The sequence below is a fragment of the Puma concolor genome, chromosome C1, assembly GCF_028749965.1.
Source record: "Puma concolor isolate L17-30 chromosome C1, mPumCon1.1.hap2, whole genome shotgun sequence".
Lineage (NCBI taxonomy): Eukaryota > Metazoa > Chordata > Mammalia > Carnivora > Felidae > Puma > Puma concolor.
The window spans coordinates 84236561-84255206 of record NC_141674.1 but is presented as its reverse complement, the minus strand read 5'-3'; positions in this window follow the sequence as shown (position 1 = coordinate 84255206).

Sequence of the window (18646 nt, the reverse complement as noted above, 5' to 3'; positions counted from 1 at the left end):
GACATGCTCAGGGTCACAAAACTTCAAGCTCCTTTGTTTCAATCTTTGACCATCACACTGATCATCACCCACGTGTGCGTACACACACACACAGACACACACACACACACACTATACACATTTACATAGAAACAGTCAATCTCTCTTCCTTCTCAAGTAGGACACAGAAATAGAAAATGGCCTTTTTTAAAGCTTATGATCGATGGCCTTGACTGGGAGAATAGGAACAGAAATGTCTTAAGGATCTCAAATAAAATTTGCAAGTTATAATTCCTAAATATTTCTCAAACATTATTCTCCAAACATTGACTGAGTCCCTTCTTGGTGCCAGACATTGTGGTAGGTACTAGAATACAACTAAAAACAAAATGAATGTAATTTGTCCCTACCTACATGAAGTTTGCAGTCTAGTGGAGAAAGCAAACAAAAACAAGTCAACAAAAATAAAATAAAATAAATATAAGCTGCGCTGCATGCTAGGAAATTTAAGAATAACAGTTTAATAGCTTTCTCATGGGTTATCTTATTTCAATATGCCAATGGGCCATCTCCTATGCCATCAGAAACTTCTGAACACAAACTTGAAAATGTTTCTCCATTATTTAAATCTCTTTGATTCCTCCTTAAAACTGAGCATAAGTCTATACGATGCAAACTGCTTTATGATTTTGTTTTCTGCCTATAAGCTTTTGTACCCATTTGGCTTTATAGATCTATGACTTATATTTTTTCATGATTGAAAAATTGTGACCTAAAAAATAGGCTCAAAATTATAAAGTAAATGCTACAAAATAAAAATTCATATATGATTAATTATAGGTATAAAAAAGTACCATTATATCAAGTATATATACACATATATTTTTATATGTTGTATTATATAGGTATGTATTTTTATGCATTATGTTACATTTAGAGACATACATTATACTTATATAGAAAACCCTAAATATGCTATTCCATTCTTTCTTTTTTTGCATGTCTGGTTAACTCCTAGTCATCATTCAAGGCTTAAAGATCCTTCCCAAAATTCAGGGCAGAATCTGTATGGTCTGCCACTAAGCCCCCATTAAGGCTTGTTTATACGCCTTGCCTACTGTAGCCCTTATCATATTGTTCTAGGTATCAACACTAGCCATTTCTAAAGGTTTTTTATTATTACATATCCCTATCAGTAAAACAAAAAAAAGAAGAATGTTGCCTGCATATTCAATATGTCTACTTGTATAATTATAAATGACATACATTTACTACCATACTAATATTTATTCACACTGTATACATGTTCAAAATAGAAACCAAAATGATGAGATTAAGATGAAAGTAAACATTATTAAAAAGTACTTTTCCTTATATTGTTAGAAAAACCTCACTTTCAATTTCACTAAAGGTCATAAAATTTAGTATTATCTTTGTTATCACAATGTGATAACATATACTTCATTTTTTAAAAATCTTGCTTAAAATCCTTATGATATAAGAATTCAAAGATACAATTCTGAATTCAGTTTATTTTGATACCAGTTTTTAACGGCTGTCATAGCTGGAATAGATATTTCATTAATTTATCCAAAGTAAAAATTCCTTGCATTTTTGGTTTGTGTTTGTCCTTTTCTTTTTGGAGGGAGAAGCAGAGTACAGACATGGGATCCCAGTATTAGAAATTTAAGTTAATTATGCATTTATTTTTATTTTTATTTTGTCTATTAAGGGATAATATACATACAGTAGAGTGCACATAACTATACTGCTACATTAGTTTAATATGCAAACAGCCATGTAACCGTAAACTGATCAAGATATAGAACACTCTTACCATTCTCTAAGGTTCCATTTAACGAAATTTAAAAGAGGCAAAACTAACTAATGGTAACAAAGTCAGTAGCCTTTTCAAAAATTCTGTCAAAAGATATTCAATGAGTGTACAATGAGTGTACAAAAGAATTCATGGTCACTTCGTGTCTTATTACAAAGTATTGTAAAACAATCTTTCATTTAGGAGATTTTAACCCACAAATCCACTAAACCTGGCACAAATAAACTCTTACTGGTGGAAATAAATTGAATGTGAATAAACAAATGATAATACAATCCTCAACTCTTCCCTATCATAGAAGTCCACTCTTCCTTAAGGAAAACTTGTACCTTAGTGACATGTGGCCATCTCCCACCCAAAACAAGTTATGGCATCAATGACAATCTATATGTTGACTATCAAGAAATCAATACTTATCTGAGTTTTTAGATAAAATTATAAGCAGAAATTGTTTTTTCCCAATGGACAGTTTAGTACAAGCTATGGATATGCACACCCTTTTGGAGACCCCTGCTGTGTTTGCTTATTCTGTTAGACTGTGGAGCCCTTTGAGAGCCAAAGATATATGGTTCATTGTTGTACCTCCAGTCCTTGAGTACCTAGCATGTTATCTGGATGGACCCCAGGAGGTCATCGCTGTTTGTAAATCGACTAATTGACTAAATAAATGATGGAGTCAACCAATCAATCAGTCATTCAATGAACAAGTGCACAGTGCCTGGGACTCACAACACAGCAGTGGTAGGAACCGCATAACCAAGGGACATATGGTATAGGTAATGTAAGTTACCTATGGTATAGGTAACAACATTTTCCTGACATTTCAAAGTTCAAGAAAATCCTACTAGCACTGGGGCTGTAGGGAGCTAGATCCTGAACACTGACATTTTCCTTCAGTAATCATCATTTGGATATTTTTTAAAAGTAACTCTCACGAAAAATCCTACTTTCTACAGTACTTTTTCACAACAGTGATTCCCAGGAAACTGGCTTTCAACATTAGGGTCAGGGACTAAGTTCTGCTCACTAGCTCTAACTAAACACACTCAGTAATACTCTGGGTTAACTGACAAATTGTTGAATGTCCCTGAACATGGTACGGGTGCCTTTGCATATGGGGTCCACTAACATAACCCAAGACAAAGCAATCAAAACTATTTGCATCTCAAAAGGAAAAACAGGAGTCACTTTTGTAAGGGCATTAAATTAAATAAGGGCAGAAATGCTAAAAGTAGGACAAAGATACATGTTTTAAAATATATCTATGCAGCAAAAGAATTAGTGAGTTTTACTGTACTCACTAGGCAAAACCTTTTTGTTTTTAATTGGTCTGGAAAATAACTGCTACTTTAAGAAAAGAACACATCTATGTGTACTATAGGAACTCTTAAAAAATAAATAAGGAGAGAAGGGGTATTGCACTCTGCCAACCTGGGAGGCTGAGAAAGAAGCTAAGCTGAAGATATGAGTGTTATGTTAGCTGACAAAGTGTTCATTTAGTGTTTACCCACTCCAGGCAAGTCAGTGAACCACAGATGGCCTCTTACAATAATCCTTCACCTGCAGTGCTTGTGGTGGGGGCAGTGCAGGGGCGCGGGGTGGGGAAGCTGGCATCTGAGAAATATACAGTGAGCTGTTGATTATTCATGTTGACCATGTGAGTCAAGTCACAGATTTATTTAAAAAATCAATGTAGATTCAACCTGATTGTCTTTGTACATAAATTTGAATATATGGCTTAGTCTGGGTTCTGAAAATTCCATCAACTTAAAACAAAATAATAAAACTATGTCATTATATCTTAATAGGGAAAGCTGAAATATTGCTGTGTTTCCCCTGCACAGAGTTCTTCCCCTTTCATGCAGATAAGAAAGCATCCTATTTGACCCATGAATAACTTCCATTTTGTACACTATGTATTTCCTAGATTGAAGGCAGGTAATTAGGGCTGCAGGTAATCAGAGTAAACTAAAAAGAGGCAATGTTACAGAATCAGAAAGATACTTATATGTTCTTCACTCAGAAGAAAATATATGGATGCTCTATGTCCTTCACTTGTTCTGATTGTTCTCATGATGCACCTTCTGGAAAACAGATGGGGAGGAATAGCTAAATTTTCATCCTATCTACTAACCTTTCATACAATAATTTAAACATTCCCTTTAGGCAGTACTCAAACATCTTAGGTTAAAATGTTCAACCGTCTAGTTTTCCAGTGCCCTGCTCTGCTTTTCTGGGATATGGGCAACATGCACAGCATATAGTGGTGGAAGAGAAGTGATCTGGAGCTTCATGCCTCACAGAATGCTTTGTAACCTCACTCATCTCAGCCAGAGATGGCCACTGTGGGTTTCCCATGGACCAGAACAAGCACCATCTCAGGACTTCTGCTGACTTCAGATGCCATAGTCTGCTGAAGCTATATCTGTGATCCATTTTTATTTTTTCATTTGGCTAGAATCCATCTGTATTCCCTCTTAATATGGCACCTTGGTTCTGAAGGCTCTGAAGGCAGACTACTTGGAACACCTGTCATGGCCTCCCTCTATCTCCTTACTGAAACGTCTCAACCCAGATCCTCATAGCTGGATTATGTGCCATATGCCTCAGCAGAACACAATGGAAAGGCCACAAGCCCTTACGCTCACATTTTCCTGTAGAAACATCTGAGTTTTGTTCACTCCATACAAGAAGTGAAGAATAAATTTGGCCCTCTTTCTGCCTAATCCTAGTCCCTTTGCTGCCTGCAAATTTTACTTTGATTTAACTATTCCAAGTTGGTCCCAGGAAACCTATGAGGCCAGCCCTTCCCAGAACAAAAGCCCAGAACAGGAAGTAGCATTCCATGTAGTATACACCATCACACCAGCCAGTAGAAACATTCACGTGGCATGCAGATTAGCCCTTCCTTATTTCCACCTTTTCAATAGCATGTAAGTGCCTCTAATTGGGAGAATCTGATTTGCATCCAGAACTTTAGCAGTAAGGAAGCCTGGAAACGATATATTTTAATTTTCTAGCTTCTGCAACACAGGAAGACAAACTAGGAGAGTAAAACTATCACACCCACTTCAAGTAAGTCTCTAATTATGCTCATTCTTAAAACTTCACATAGATTTATGCCTAGCTAAGAAGCCTGCTTACTCTGGGGAATATTACGGACATCCTAATGGGAACTGAAGTCTCATACTACTAATATCTCTGTAAAGAAATTTTCATTTCGTAGGAAAAAAGGACAATGATAAATATTATTTCCTGAAGAGAGTAGGCCAAAATGCCGACAAGTCTTCTCCATTATAGTTCCTGCAAATTTTATAAGAAGGAAGAATGAACAGCCTAGACAAATTCTAGAACTTCTTCTCTGGGTTCCTCTTAGTGCTTCTCTATCTATTTAGGGCGTATTTTATCCTATTATTTACAAGCCCAAGAAGCGAGCCTGGATTTGGACTTTTGCCCAGCAAGGCCTAATGTGAAGAAACCCCAGGGGGATTTTGCGCTTTCTGCCATTTCAATTCGCTAGAAATTGAAATGCTTCTCTATTTCCTGGGTGGAATGGTCCGCAATGTTTTTCCAAAAAGCCACCTACGGGAAGCGGCCTATACTCTCTTCTTTGTGTACAATCCTGACCTGCAAGCAGGGATCACTTAGATTCAGTTTTCCATGTTCAGATACAGGACACAGTGCAATGTGCTTAATCATTTTGTCAGAAGATTTAACATAGCGATTAAGAGCACAGGTTCTTGAGCCAGACTGCCTAGCTTGAATCCTCATTCCTGCACTTATTTAGGTATGCAATCAGGGGTGAATTTCTTAATCTCTTTGTACTGCATTTTCTTCATCTGTATAATAAGGTAAAACATAACATATAGGACTTCTGTGAAGATTACATTAGTCAGTATATGTGACGTCCTTAGAATGGTGCCTGGCTCTGTTACACTTAGTAAGATAATAAAACTCTTTCTATGAATTTTATTAGTAACGCATCCTGAAGTATCTCTTAGTGTCCTAAACTGCATAGTGATATAAATGTTCAAGGGACAGTGTAATCGGACTCGGAAAAAGGAAGTCTCTTCATTTAGGGCAAACCACACACCACTGTCACCTGCTAGTTTTTCTCTCAAACAAACGTTAATTGAGCAAGATGTATCAAGACCTGTGCAAAGGACTTTTGCAATGATCTTCGGAGATACTCAGTATCTCCATTTTATAGGTGACACATTGAGAGTTTAGGTTATTTTCCTATGAACAAGGTCTAATGAGTTAATGAGTTGACCACATAGGATTTAAACCTAAATCTGAGTCCAAATCCAAATATTTTCCATTGCTCTTTACTGCCTTGCTAAATAACAACAAATCTGTAATTTATAGTATATAAAGCAATTGCACATACATTATTGTACTGAATTTAACACTCACAACAATTCTATGGTACTGGCTGTTAGTTAGGATCATTGAGCTGCAGGTAACAGAGAGCCTAGATAGCAGTTGTTTAATCAGAAAGGGGCTTATTCCTTCCTAGAGTAAGTCCAGACATAGTTGGTTGCTGGCATTGTATTAGTGGCTCAGTGAGCCTAGGCTCCTTCCTACTCTTCCCTCCACCATTCCAGACATGTTGACTTTGTTCTTACACTTTCGTCTTGTATTTACAAAATGTTTCTCATAGTTCCAAACAAAACAAGGCAGGAACAGGTAGTTGGAGCAGATGCTGACAAGGGATGAAAGCAAGTAGAATTTACTTCTCTTAGTGAAAAAGAGAAATTACTTCTCTTTAACGAAAAAAAAAATCTTCTCAAGAGACATGCCAGTCATGTGGCCATTTCCAGCCATAGAGGAGACTAGAAGGTGAGCAGTTAACTTTTTATAGTATCTCCAGGGGGAGGCAAGATAAGGATAAAAGAGGTTAGAAATAGCTCTTAAAGGTGAGACAACGGCAGCTTCCACTCCCACATATTATTATAAAAATTTCTCAGGGGCGTCTGGGTGGCTCAGTCGGTTAAGTGTGCGACTTTGGCTCAGGTCATAATCTCACGGTCGGTGAATTCGAGCCCCGCATCAGGCTCTGTGATGACAGCTCGGAGCCTGGAGTCTGCTTCAGATTCTGTGTCTCCCTCTCTCTCTGCCCCTCCCCTGCTTACGCTCTCTCTCTCTCTCTCTCTCTCTCTCAAAAATAAAGATTAGAATTTTTTTTTTCTCAGATAGGGTCACAGATAAAGAGGAACTGAGATTTTTCCAGTGTCCTAATGGTTTTAAATAAGTTTTTTGACTTTATCCTCTAAAATTTCTACTGTCTCACAACAGCCACATAACTAGGTATTGTTTCACATTTTTTCATATGAATAGTAAAAAAAAATGGTCCTTAAATTCACTTTGGGGGCTATTGTTTTATCCTAATTTATACCACTTTTTTCAAAAACAATGAGGATTAAAATAAAAGGTATATAATAATGCTACACAAACTGAAAATTTTAAAAAAAGGAAACAATAAAGAGGAGAAACAAAATATGATAACCAAAAGAGTTATGGTTACTGAGATTTATTTTCAAAATTTTTATATTTATTTTTAATTTTTTTTTATTTAAAATTTTTTATTTATTTTTGAGAGACAGAGAGAGACAGAGCACAAGTGGAGGAAGGGCAGAGAGAGAAGGAGACACAGAATCTGAAGCAGGCTCCAGGCTCTGAGCTGTCAGCACAGAGCCCAGCGTGGGACTTAGACCCCTGAACCATGAGATCATGATCTGACCCAAAGTCAGACACTTAACCAAATGATCCATCCAGGTGCCCCTATTTTTAAATGTTGTGTACATCTTCTTGGTGTACCTGAGAAGGGAGGAAAGAATCAAAATGGGTTTCTACAACTTTCCCATATATTCTGCAATCTAGATGGAAACATTCCAAACTTGAAAGACAAACTCTTTTCCATAATTGAATTTAAAAAAAAATTTTAAATAACTTATGTGCTCTAATTTAACAGAAGGTTAGAACTGTGAATTAAAGAAATGGCTAGACAGCATGTTTCTTATGCCATCTTCTGTGGGTATCACTTCTCTCAGCTAGGCTTTCTTTTTGCAGAGGCATTTGAACCTTAATCACAGAAGTAACACATGCCCCATGGGAACACACACACACATATACATACATACACACACACACACACACACACACGCCCAAACAGATAAACAAAAAGGTAAACAAACCACCTCTAACCCTATCACCCGCAGATAACTGTTTACATGTTGTTGTCTATAGGAAGCCAATATTTTTTTCATGCATAAAATTCATGTTTTTCTTTCCAAGGATGCTATTGTACCTTATATTCTATTTTTATGTCTGACTTTTCATTTACAAATATATGAGGAATACTACCCCTAATCAATAGTATCATACAAGATGTTTAATTACTATCATATTCCACCATATGGGTATATATTACAGTGTTTTAACCAATTTCTTAATTTTAGATTTTTAGGTTTAAAATTTCCCTCCATTATAGATAGTTAGGTACTTACCACCATTGTACATATATCTTTGCACACATTTATGATAAATTACTAGAAATGGAATTGCTATGTCAAAGTATCGGAGCATTTTTAAACCTTTTGTCACATACTGCCAAATTGATCTCCAGAAATTTATTCTCCCAATGTCTCAGCCAGGCTTTTGACAGGAGCTGGATAGCAGACAATTTGAATTATACTGTCTGATGAGTACCACCAAGAAGCACTACCATGACATTTGAAACAACCTTCCCCATTCTCTGACCTCATATTTGGAGGTGAGATGGAAAGTCCTGTCTTGGGAATCAGAAAACATGGGTTCTAGTTGAGGTATTATTATCTACTCTACCTATTTAATTGTTGTTGTGAAGATCAAATGAGATAATATATCTGGACATTCTTTCTAGATGTCCTAGAACTTTGCAAATGTAAAGAATTGGTAATTCAACAAGGGCATTCTTGTAAGAATATCCCAGAAGAAGAGACATTAATCCTGACCATAAGTAAGAGAGGAGAAAGAGAATCTCCCAGGTTATGCCTTAGGGATGGAATTGTGTGTTCTTCGATGTGTCACTTTTTGCTTGATCTTTTAGGAAATATTTAAAGAAATGGGACCACATAAATAATTGTATGGGTTTCTTGCTGGGTGTTGGTCTGTTAGTGAATTTCTCATAAAGCCCAAGGGCAACTGGATATTAAAAGACAATACAAGAGAGGCAAGGGGTAGCTCTTTATCCTTTTCTGATATAGAGGGGGAAACTGAGCCTGGTATTTACAAACTGCTGCAAGATTCCTGAGAATAAATCCTGTACTTTATATTATTTAAAAAATTAATGTTTACTTGTTTTTGAGAGAGAGAGAGAGAGAGAGAGAGAGAGAGAGAGAGAGAAACAGAGAGACAGAGAGAATGAGCAGGGAGGGGCAGAGAGAGAGGGAGACACAGAATCTGAAGCAGGCTCCAGGCTCCGAGCTGTCAGCACAGAGCCTGGCGTGGGGCCTGAACCCACAAGCCGTGAGACCATGACCTGAGCCGAAGTCAGATGCTTAACCAACTGAGCCACCCAGGCGTCCCTGTATTATTTTTAAATGACTTTACACACTGAGTGCATTAAAAAGTCAGTGAATCTATTTGAATAGGATAATTATTATTATCACTAATTCTATATCCATTCTCAAGTGAAATCACCATTATCATCATTTTCCTCTCTGGAAGTTTCAGGGTTTTTTTCTATATATTTGTAATATCAAATAGGATAGCATGTTAGAATGCTTCCTCCAAATATAAATGATGGTGAATAGTCAAAATAGCAAAATATGTGCTTGTGACAATGAAGTTTGCTGAACTTTGAGCAGGCAAGTCCCATGCCAACAATAATTCTGAATAGCTTTGCTTTAGTAAGTTAGTCAGAACATGACTATCATTTAATGTCATTTTTTGGTGTCTATCCATTTGGCAGAGTGTCAGAGCGTAGTCCATTTCTAACAAAATTTGACTTTTGGCATCAAAGAATTAATAGCATGGAGTTCAAGGTAGGAACAATTTATGCACTAATGGTTTTCCATGGAATTTTCTCTTCCTGTTAAATCAGATGTTTATATATATATATATATATATATATATATATATATATATATATACACACACTACTATATTGCCTTAACTTGTCACATCACATGATTCTAAGCTCAGACAACCCCTGAAATTCATAGCATTTTTCCAGTGTCACATACTGCATGTCACGCCAGCTGCAACTTCAGTACTTTTTTCCTCCAATATTTTAATGGGCAAACTTGAGTAATATATTTCCCAATTTCAAACCCTTCAGCACTGACAGTCCAAAACTCCTGAGGATATGAACTAATGCAAAAGGTTCCGGCAGTGCTGAGCATCTTCAGCTCTGGTCTATCAGTGTCAAGTCCTCAAGCTCTTGAGAAATAATTTTACTTATTAAAACACATTTTCCCTCAAAAATACTGTAGGAAAGACAAAGCTCTCAGTGACCTCTTAGAAAATTGTTGAATTAAGGAGAGAAGTCTACATAACTCCTCCATTTTAAAGTCTAGTGAAAGTATAATTAATGTACCAAGAAAAAGCTCTGCTTTTCGTTCATAGATTTGAATTATTGAACTGAACCTGTACCTTGGGACTATGTTGCAAACACATTGCTTGCCAGCATTTCCTTTCTCTCAAAAATAAAGATAGACAATGCCAACAAGTTGCATTAAAGAACATGGCATACATTTGCAGGTTTTGAGCCAATGTCTTAGGTTCCTTTAAGACTTCCAATTCCCCCAGGAATTTCATACCCTTTAAATTGAGACTGACCCATCAGTATAGTTGTGATGAACTCTTCAACAGTATATAAAAACCCACTGTGCACAGAGTATTATATTAATTTGATTTCAAAGCATCGAACAGCACCATGGTTAGATATTTCTATTGAGTTATTGTTATTGCACAAGAAAAAGCTATTTGCATTCACTACCTGGATCTCTTAGTGGTTTATATCATTTTGTAGAAATATTATATATCCTAATGATAACTCTTCACAAAAATACTTGTCGAAGCAAAATCCCTTTTTAAAAATGTAAGTCATGTAACTTGTTTTTACGTGAGTTTTTCTATCACAGAACATCAGCCTTCCTTTTAAGATACTAATGATTATTAAAAACAAGCACTGTGCCAAATTCAGGATCAATAGCAGACAAAAATCATTCTATTTCCTGAAATACAGCAACCTCAGTTCTTTAAAAAGTTGCTGATTGAGAGTACTAGTAAAGACAGCATTCTGACTTAAAGATCTGATGTTATTTCCTTTTTGGAAGTATTAAATCTTTATTTGGTAACAGCCCTGGGCCATAAGTTGCTTACAGTCCTTTGGGAGGGAGTGGACTAACGACTGTGGAATAGTCAAATGAACACTATAAGAAAGCATTGTCTAGCAGAGCTAGTAAATTTCAACTCTGTACACCATCTATAAAGGATGAGAAATTCTTTGATAAAACTGTCAAACAGGCAGTTTATCATCACATCATTTCATGTATCCCTGCCAATGACCCTTCCTCCATTTATTCTGAAGTGCCACCTGGAACTCCCACTCCAAAATTACTGTACTTCACACCTACCAATGTTTTGGAGGATGGAGGAGTGGTAAATAATCAATTCTAATTTATTCTAAAGAAAGTGTCATAATATTCAGAGTTAATTATAAGGATTTCATGCAATGTTGTTTAGAGCAAAAATGGGGACACAACTTAAATTTCAAAAAGAGGAACTGGGGTGCCTGGGTGGTTCAGTCAGTTGAGCACCTGACTTCGGCTCAGCTCATGATCTCACTATTTGTGTGTTTGAGCTCCACTTTGGGCTCTATGCTGACTGGGTGGAGTCTGTTTAGGATTCTCTCTCCCCCTCTCTCTGCCCCTCCCCAACTCGTGCTTTCTTTCTCTCTAAATAAATAAATAAATAAATAAATAAATAGACAAAAAAATAAATAATTAAAAAAGAGGAGCTGATTTGTGCAATGATATATTCAAGACACAAGTAATATAACATAATATACTGTAGAAGAAGATTAAGTGTCATGGGAAGATGTTCAAACTACATTGTTAGGTGAAAAAAATTATCAAATAATATACATATAAATGATACGTAAGTTTAGAAAGATTTACATCAAATATGGAAAATTACCAAGGACAACAAAATTATGAATGACATCCTTCTGTTCATTTAGTAGTAGTTTTAGCTATTTAAAATGAATTTACTAATGAAAAAATATTTTTTAAAAGAATTTACAGTTTCCTTAAGGACTTACATTCATTAGCCAAGACAAATATCAAGGTCTTCATAGTCAAGTATAGTGTTATCTGAATAGTTGTATAGTTACCTTCCTCATTTTTTGGTTCTTTTTTTTTTTGGAAGAGTACTTTGGAAAAACACAATTGTTTAAAGCAGAGAAATAAACCTCTAACAAAGAAATTTCTGACTCCTTGACCATGATTTGGGAGGAATCTTTGGAAGGAGCTTCTAGGAACTTCTCCAAAGATCTTTCTTATAGCCCAATCTGAATCTAGTCTTATCCAACGTTTAAGCTTCATGGAGAAGAAAATTTGAAGCAAAGCTTTGGAAGTTTTTTTATAGGAAGATGAGTTGGTCATTGAATGCAGGTGGTAGAGTTGGAGGCTTTTTCAGACAAGACATATTGCAGACTCAAAATCAGACTTGGTTCTTTTAGCCATAAAAGATCACTCTGCTTTTTAGCAAGCACAACAATCTAAATTTTTATAATTCTTTTGTCCTTTAATTTACTCACTCTGTAACAACTACAGAAGGATAAATAAATTATTATATTACTAGTTGGCATCAGCTCTATAATTAGGGTAAGATTTGCCATAATTAGAACACTTTGATAAAAGTGTGGAAGAAAACAATGAAGAAAGAGGAATAGGGATTTAAGGGAATTTAATATCTCATGTGGTGGGATGGTAACTGGGTTAAGAAGAAATAATTCTATGTACTGCCAGATTTGAAGAAGAAGTCACATATTCAGTTCTAGTTCTGGAAGGTGTGGGGTACAAAGGTTTATAAGCTGCAAGCCCTACCCCAAAGTAGTATCTGGTCATCACAACCTATAATTCAATACGTAATGTGTTCATCAAATTGCAGTAAGTTACTGGAAACATTAAAAACCTAATAACAAATGGTCTTTTTGTGAAAAATTAGAAAGCTGTATCATCCCAGAAAACATGCACCTGCCTCTATAGTTGCCATTATGTTGAGGAATAACAGAGCACGAAGCCTAGTGACAAGCATGTGTCAAATAACACAGCCCTCTGAAGTGTAGAAAAGCATGGATTTTTCCAGTACATACTGTTCCTAATCAAACAGATTCTCTCCAGGTCTCTGTACTTCAGGAGATTTGGGTCATATTACACAGTTTGTAGTCATTTGTTTTGTCCCAGATTTGTTTAAATCTGTGTGTACTATAAAATTATTTGTATTTAAATCTTTTAAATTTGCTTTTAAAACTTAACTCTATTCTGAGCAATAAAGATCCATGAAATCATGACTTTGATGTACAAATTGCATGTCCTAATACAATAAAAATAAACATGAGTATTAAAAGAAAAAACGTTCCTCAGCATGTCATCTAAAAAGCTGTATCACACCCCTTCAAGTAGCAAAACAGCAGAGACTCTAAGATGGAGAACCCTTGAGTCACACTTCCTGTGTCCAGATTCCAGCTCCTCCATGATTCATAGCTGTGTGACTGTGGACAATCCTTCTGTGCCTCAGTTTCCTCCACTATACTTTCTAGGTTTTTCATGAAAAATAAATTATTAGTAGAGTAAAAAGTATTTATGAATGCTAGCTGGTATCAGCTACTATTATACCACAAATTGGGGGTCTTCCAGGGACTAAGAACAACCAATACTCTCCCACAGGGGTAATATCTATTTACAACCAAGAAGATAATGCCCTAAAAAGATCTGGGTTCTTTGACATATTCAATGAGTGTGTAAGAGCCTGTCATCCGCAAGACCCCATACTAGAAAGAAATGTACTTCAGCACTGCTCCAGGAGGCACAAGTCTTGATAGTGAGGTCACTGAGAGCACACACACCTTTGTCTGACTGTATCTAATGAAATGAGAGATGGTTCAAGATGTCCAGGGGTTTGTTTCTTTGCAAGAGGTCACCAAACAGAAAGCTTCCTGTTTTCTTACTGACTTAAGGAGAAAACACAAAGTTCACAGCTTAACAAAATGACCTATGAGAACTCACTCAGAAGCTGACTTGTACAAAGAGGAAGACCTAAAATGCCAATCTTTTTCTTTACATCACCTTTTTTTGTTTACTTCTGCATTCACAGTTGTAGCTGCTGGTGTAAATGCAGCATATTTCCTGCCTAAGGCCAAACTTCCAATGTGTTTGTGTTTGTAAACATTGATTCACGGAGTCACTCAGACTCCAAAGTATAATTTTCTGAGTTTGAAAGTCAGGGTTCAGACAAAATAAAATGTAATCTCAAATCTCATTTGTATTTGAAAGTAATTGTATAGACCACGCATGTGACTATATATTCAAGCCTTTGGAAAAAGAGGCTAACTAGTTAGGTGAAGCCTTAGGTACAAAATCTATTTCCAGTTTATCATCACTATTTGTTCACAGCATTCCTGATTTTTAATAAGCATAGAGGAAAACACACACGCAAAAAACCACTAAGCCATAGTTCTCTAGCAAACTTGAGGAAGGGTGGGAGCAGCCAGCCTCTCATTACACAGCTATTTCCCAACAGGCTCTTCAGGTCCACAGAAGGTATAACAGAATTTGAATGCACTGTGTACCATGTTTCTCTTCACTAAATCATTTTGCCTATTCTATAATATCTAGTAGCAATCTGCTTTTTAAAACACTATTCCAAATAGCTGAATTAAGAAGTAAGTACTCATCTTGGGGCACTCATCTTGGAGAACCAACTCAGTCGGTTGAGCATCTGACTCTTGGTCTCAACTCAGGTCATGTTCTTACGGTTGCTGGGCTGGAGCCCCATGTCAGGTTCTGAGCTGACAGCATGGAGCCTGCTTGGGATTCTCTCTCTCTCTCTCTCTCTCTCTCTCTCTCTCTCTTTCTCTCTCTCTCTGACCCTCTCTCACTCTCCCTCTTTCAAAAATAGAGAAATAAATTTTTAAAAAGTAGTACTCATCTTGGCTACTTTGGGATATAGAAATATGAATTTTTCCTTTTCTGTGGGACTACAATATGGTATAATAATTACCATACATACGTATATACATATAATTATACATTACATATATAATATATATAATACGAACACCATGCCATGACTTAAAAGACTCTGAAAGATGGGGCATGTTCTGACTCCTCTTATCTCATCTTGTACCCCTCTCCTCTTTACCCCTTGCCTTCCAATCTTTAGGAATCGCTTCAAAAATCACCAGCCCTCTTTCTGGCATTTCAAGGACTTCCATACATACTGTTCCATTACTGTTCTATCTATCTGGAAGACAGATGCCCCTGCCACATTCTGTACCTGGCTAGTTCCAACACATTTTTGTCCAGAACCTAGTTTCAATAGCAGTTCATTCATTCATAAATTCATTCATTTGTTCATTCAAGCAATAGGTGTACTGAACACATGCTAAGTTCAAGAACTCTGTTAAATGTATGTGAGCATAAGAAATGAGGTCTGCACTTTCATGGAGCTTGTAATCCAGTGAGAAAGAAAAGCAATGGATAATTACATATGATCACATGTAACACAAATTACAACTGGTTTTAAGGTACACAAGAGGGAAACTCTATGAGAGAGAAATTTTTTTTAAAGAAAGATCTATTTTACATGAGCCTGGAAAGAATTGGGGGAGGAACTTTAGGAAGTCTTCTGAAAAGTGATGGTTTGGTTGAGTCCTGAAAATTAAGGTGGACAAATGACAGTGGGAAGAGCTTTCCAGGTATAGGAAATAGTGCAAAGACCCTGACCTCCTTTATAAGACCAGCTCCACATTTTATGTTCTCTGCATTGTATTCTGTTTTATAACAATCACAAGAGTAATTAAAGAATTATTTGTCAAATACTTGCCTTTTCCATTAGACTGTAACACACTGCCTTGTTCTCTGCTCTAGCTCAAGCACTAAGCACAGTGAGGGCTTGATCCATGGTGGGTACAGAACAACCATCTGCCAATGAATTGCTGGATAAAGTAAACAGTGTTTCTTGGCTGAGAGGTCAGGATGGGAGGCGTTGCACTGTTACTTTTAATCAACATTGAAGCCCTACTCAAATATGTGCAATGCAATTAGTTCTACTCTGCTCATTAAGAAAAAGAAAGAAAAAGAAAAAAAAAGACTATACAGTATGCATGTTGGGGGTGAGGGTGGGCATTAAACTGAAGGGGAAAGGGCAGAAGTGGAAATATTGACTCATTCTAAATTCACATATCATTTCTGGTAACAAAACCCACAATTTTGGGGGCGCCTGAGTGGCTCAGTTGTTGAGCGTCTGACTTCAGCTCAGGTCATGATCTCGCGATCTGTGTTTCGAGCCCCACTTCAGGCCCTGTGCTGACAGCTCAGAGCATGGAGTCTGCTTTGGATTCTGTATCTCGCTCTCTCTCTGCCCCTCCCCTACTCGCACTCTGTCTCTCAACAACAAATATTTTAAAAAAAGTTTTTTTAAACCCACAATTTGTGTCGTTATTTCCATACAGCACAATATTCTTCTGGCACATAGTAGACACTCAAGTATTTGTACAAAGAATGGTAATAAATGAATTAACAGAAAACACTGTTAAAGTTATATTCAATTATTCCAATTCATTTATTCATCAGCATCCATTGAAATCTTTATGTACATGGAGTTCTGCTGGGTGCTTGGAATACACAGGTAGATCGCAAAGAGCTAACAGTACCTAAGAGAAGGAAAATCAAGATTAACAAAAGCGGTGAGATAAGTGCTGAGAAAGCTGTAACTGTAACCTATTATGTGAGTTGGAAATGGGGAGAAAAGCAGGACAGTTAGCAAAGTCCAGGGTGGGTAGCTGACAGTTTTTTCAAGAAGGGGTGATAGTTGCTATGCCGCATAGGACCAGCAGGAATTACCCAGCTATGCAAACAAGAGAACAGCATCCATCTCAGCTATTTAGAATTTCAGCCATCCATAATAAAGACTAAATCACTTGGCACTTCCACTTTTCCAGCCATATGGGAATTGTCTCCCCAAAATAATATGTGCTGTTGAATTTTTCGGCAAAGTTATTTCATACTGACTTAGATTAATGAATAATCTACATTACAACTGAAGATGAGAGGTTTAGCTCATTTGATACATAATTAAAGGATATGAATTGAGTATAGAAATGTATTCCTTAAAAAGAAGGTAATTTTTTGGTTTTGTTTACATCCTCAGTGATCTGCACTTTCTTTTAGACCTGAATGGATTCAGGGAGGAGTTTTTTTCATGGAAGAACATTTCCAAGACAACAACAGTAGCCTGAAATTTACTCATGATGCTAAAATTGTGGCGAATGTGGCAGAAATGATTCAATGTGACTGAGACCTGTTTGTTGTGAATTGCTAATTAGTATAATTATTAACATTCAGAGAAATGCAAAGCAGGAAATTTTCAGTCTTGACTGCTTATCACTCACATGACAGAACTAAATTAAAATAAAATAACACAGCCACAGAATAAGTAACAAAATGTTCTATAAAATTTCTCAGGAAAAAATGTATTAGAGAACTATAGAAGTTATTCAGCAATGCAGATTGTCATTTTATTCCATTTCTATAAAATACTTTTTTTAGAAATTTCAGAGATAGTGCTTTGTAAAAAGGAATATCTACAAAGACTGTATATTCAATTCACTCCAGATCACGGTGCCAGAACATATCTTCAATATATGGTCTTGCTACCAGCCCCCAAATATCCTTTATCAAATATAATGTTGAATCTCCTTTATTGCTCACACAAAAGCTGAGAATTGTATTCCAAAGGAATCGATACATATTCTAAGCAGAAGAAAATTCATGGAAATACTCAGGCATGTTGGAGACTATAAAGAATTTTTACTTATGCCTATTGGAAAAGAAAGAAAAAGGGAAAAAGCACAGTTATAAAAAAAATCCTCACACAAATACTTTGAAATTGGTTTCTATCTGAGATTCAATTCAAAATTACTAACTAAAATTAATACTTATTCTTGAGCCGGGAGTTGAATCAAACCCGAAACAGAAGTCTGATTTGGAGTAGTTTTAACTTAAATCAAAAAGTAAATTCAAATCAGTATTTTTCTATTTTGTTGAAATTCTTTTTGAACTAAATCCAAGAAAAGAATTACTTAGGTTCAAAAAGCAGCAGCTAATGAGGTTGACACCATCCACATCATATCTGTGTGGCTATGAAAATAGATATGAGATTTTAGAAAATTATAGCCTTCACAGTATAAGAGATGGTGAGACATATAAAAATGAGCTGATATGACTCTCTAAAATGCCTTTGACCCATCATGTACATATATAGTATGAATTTTAATATCTCAGCATTCATCTAGGGCACATTCATAAAAACACAGCTTTTGGAAATACTGACTAAAGCTTCATCTCTGGTATATATAGCTAAACAGCATATGTATGCATATTAATTATACATTTTAAAGTTGATAAGGCCCTACTTCATTTATTTACTCATTTATTCAACACTGATTGAGTAGCTCTGATATATGCCATACTGTGCTTAGTTCCAGAAACACAAAAGAATGAGATGGAGCTGATTCCTGCATTCAAGGAGTTTTGATGTAGGAAACACTCAGCATCC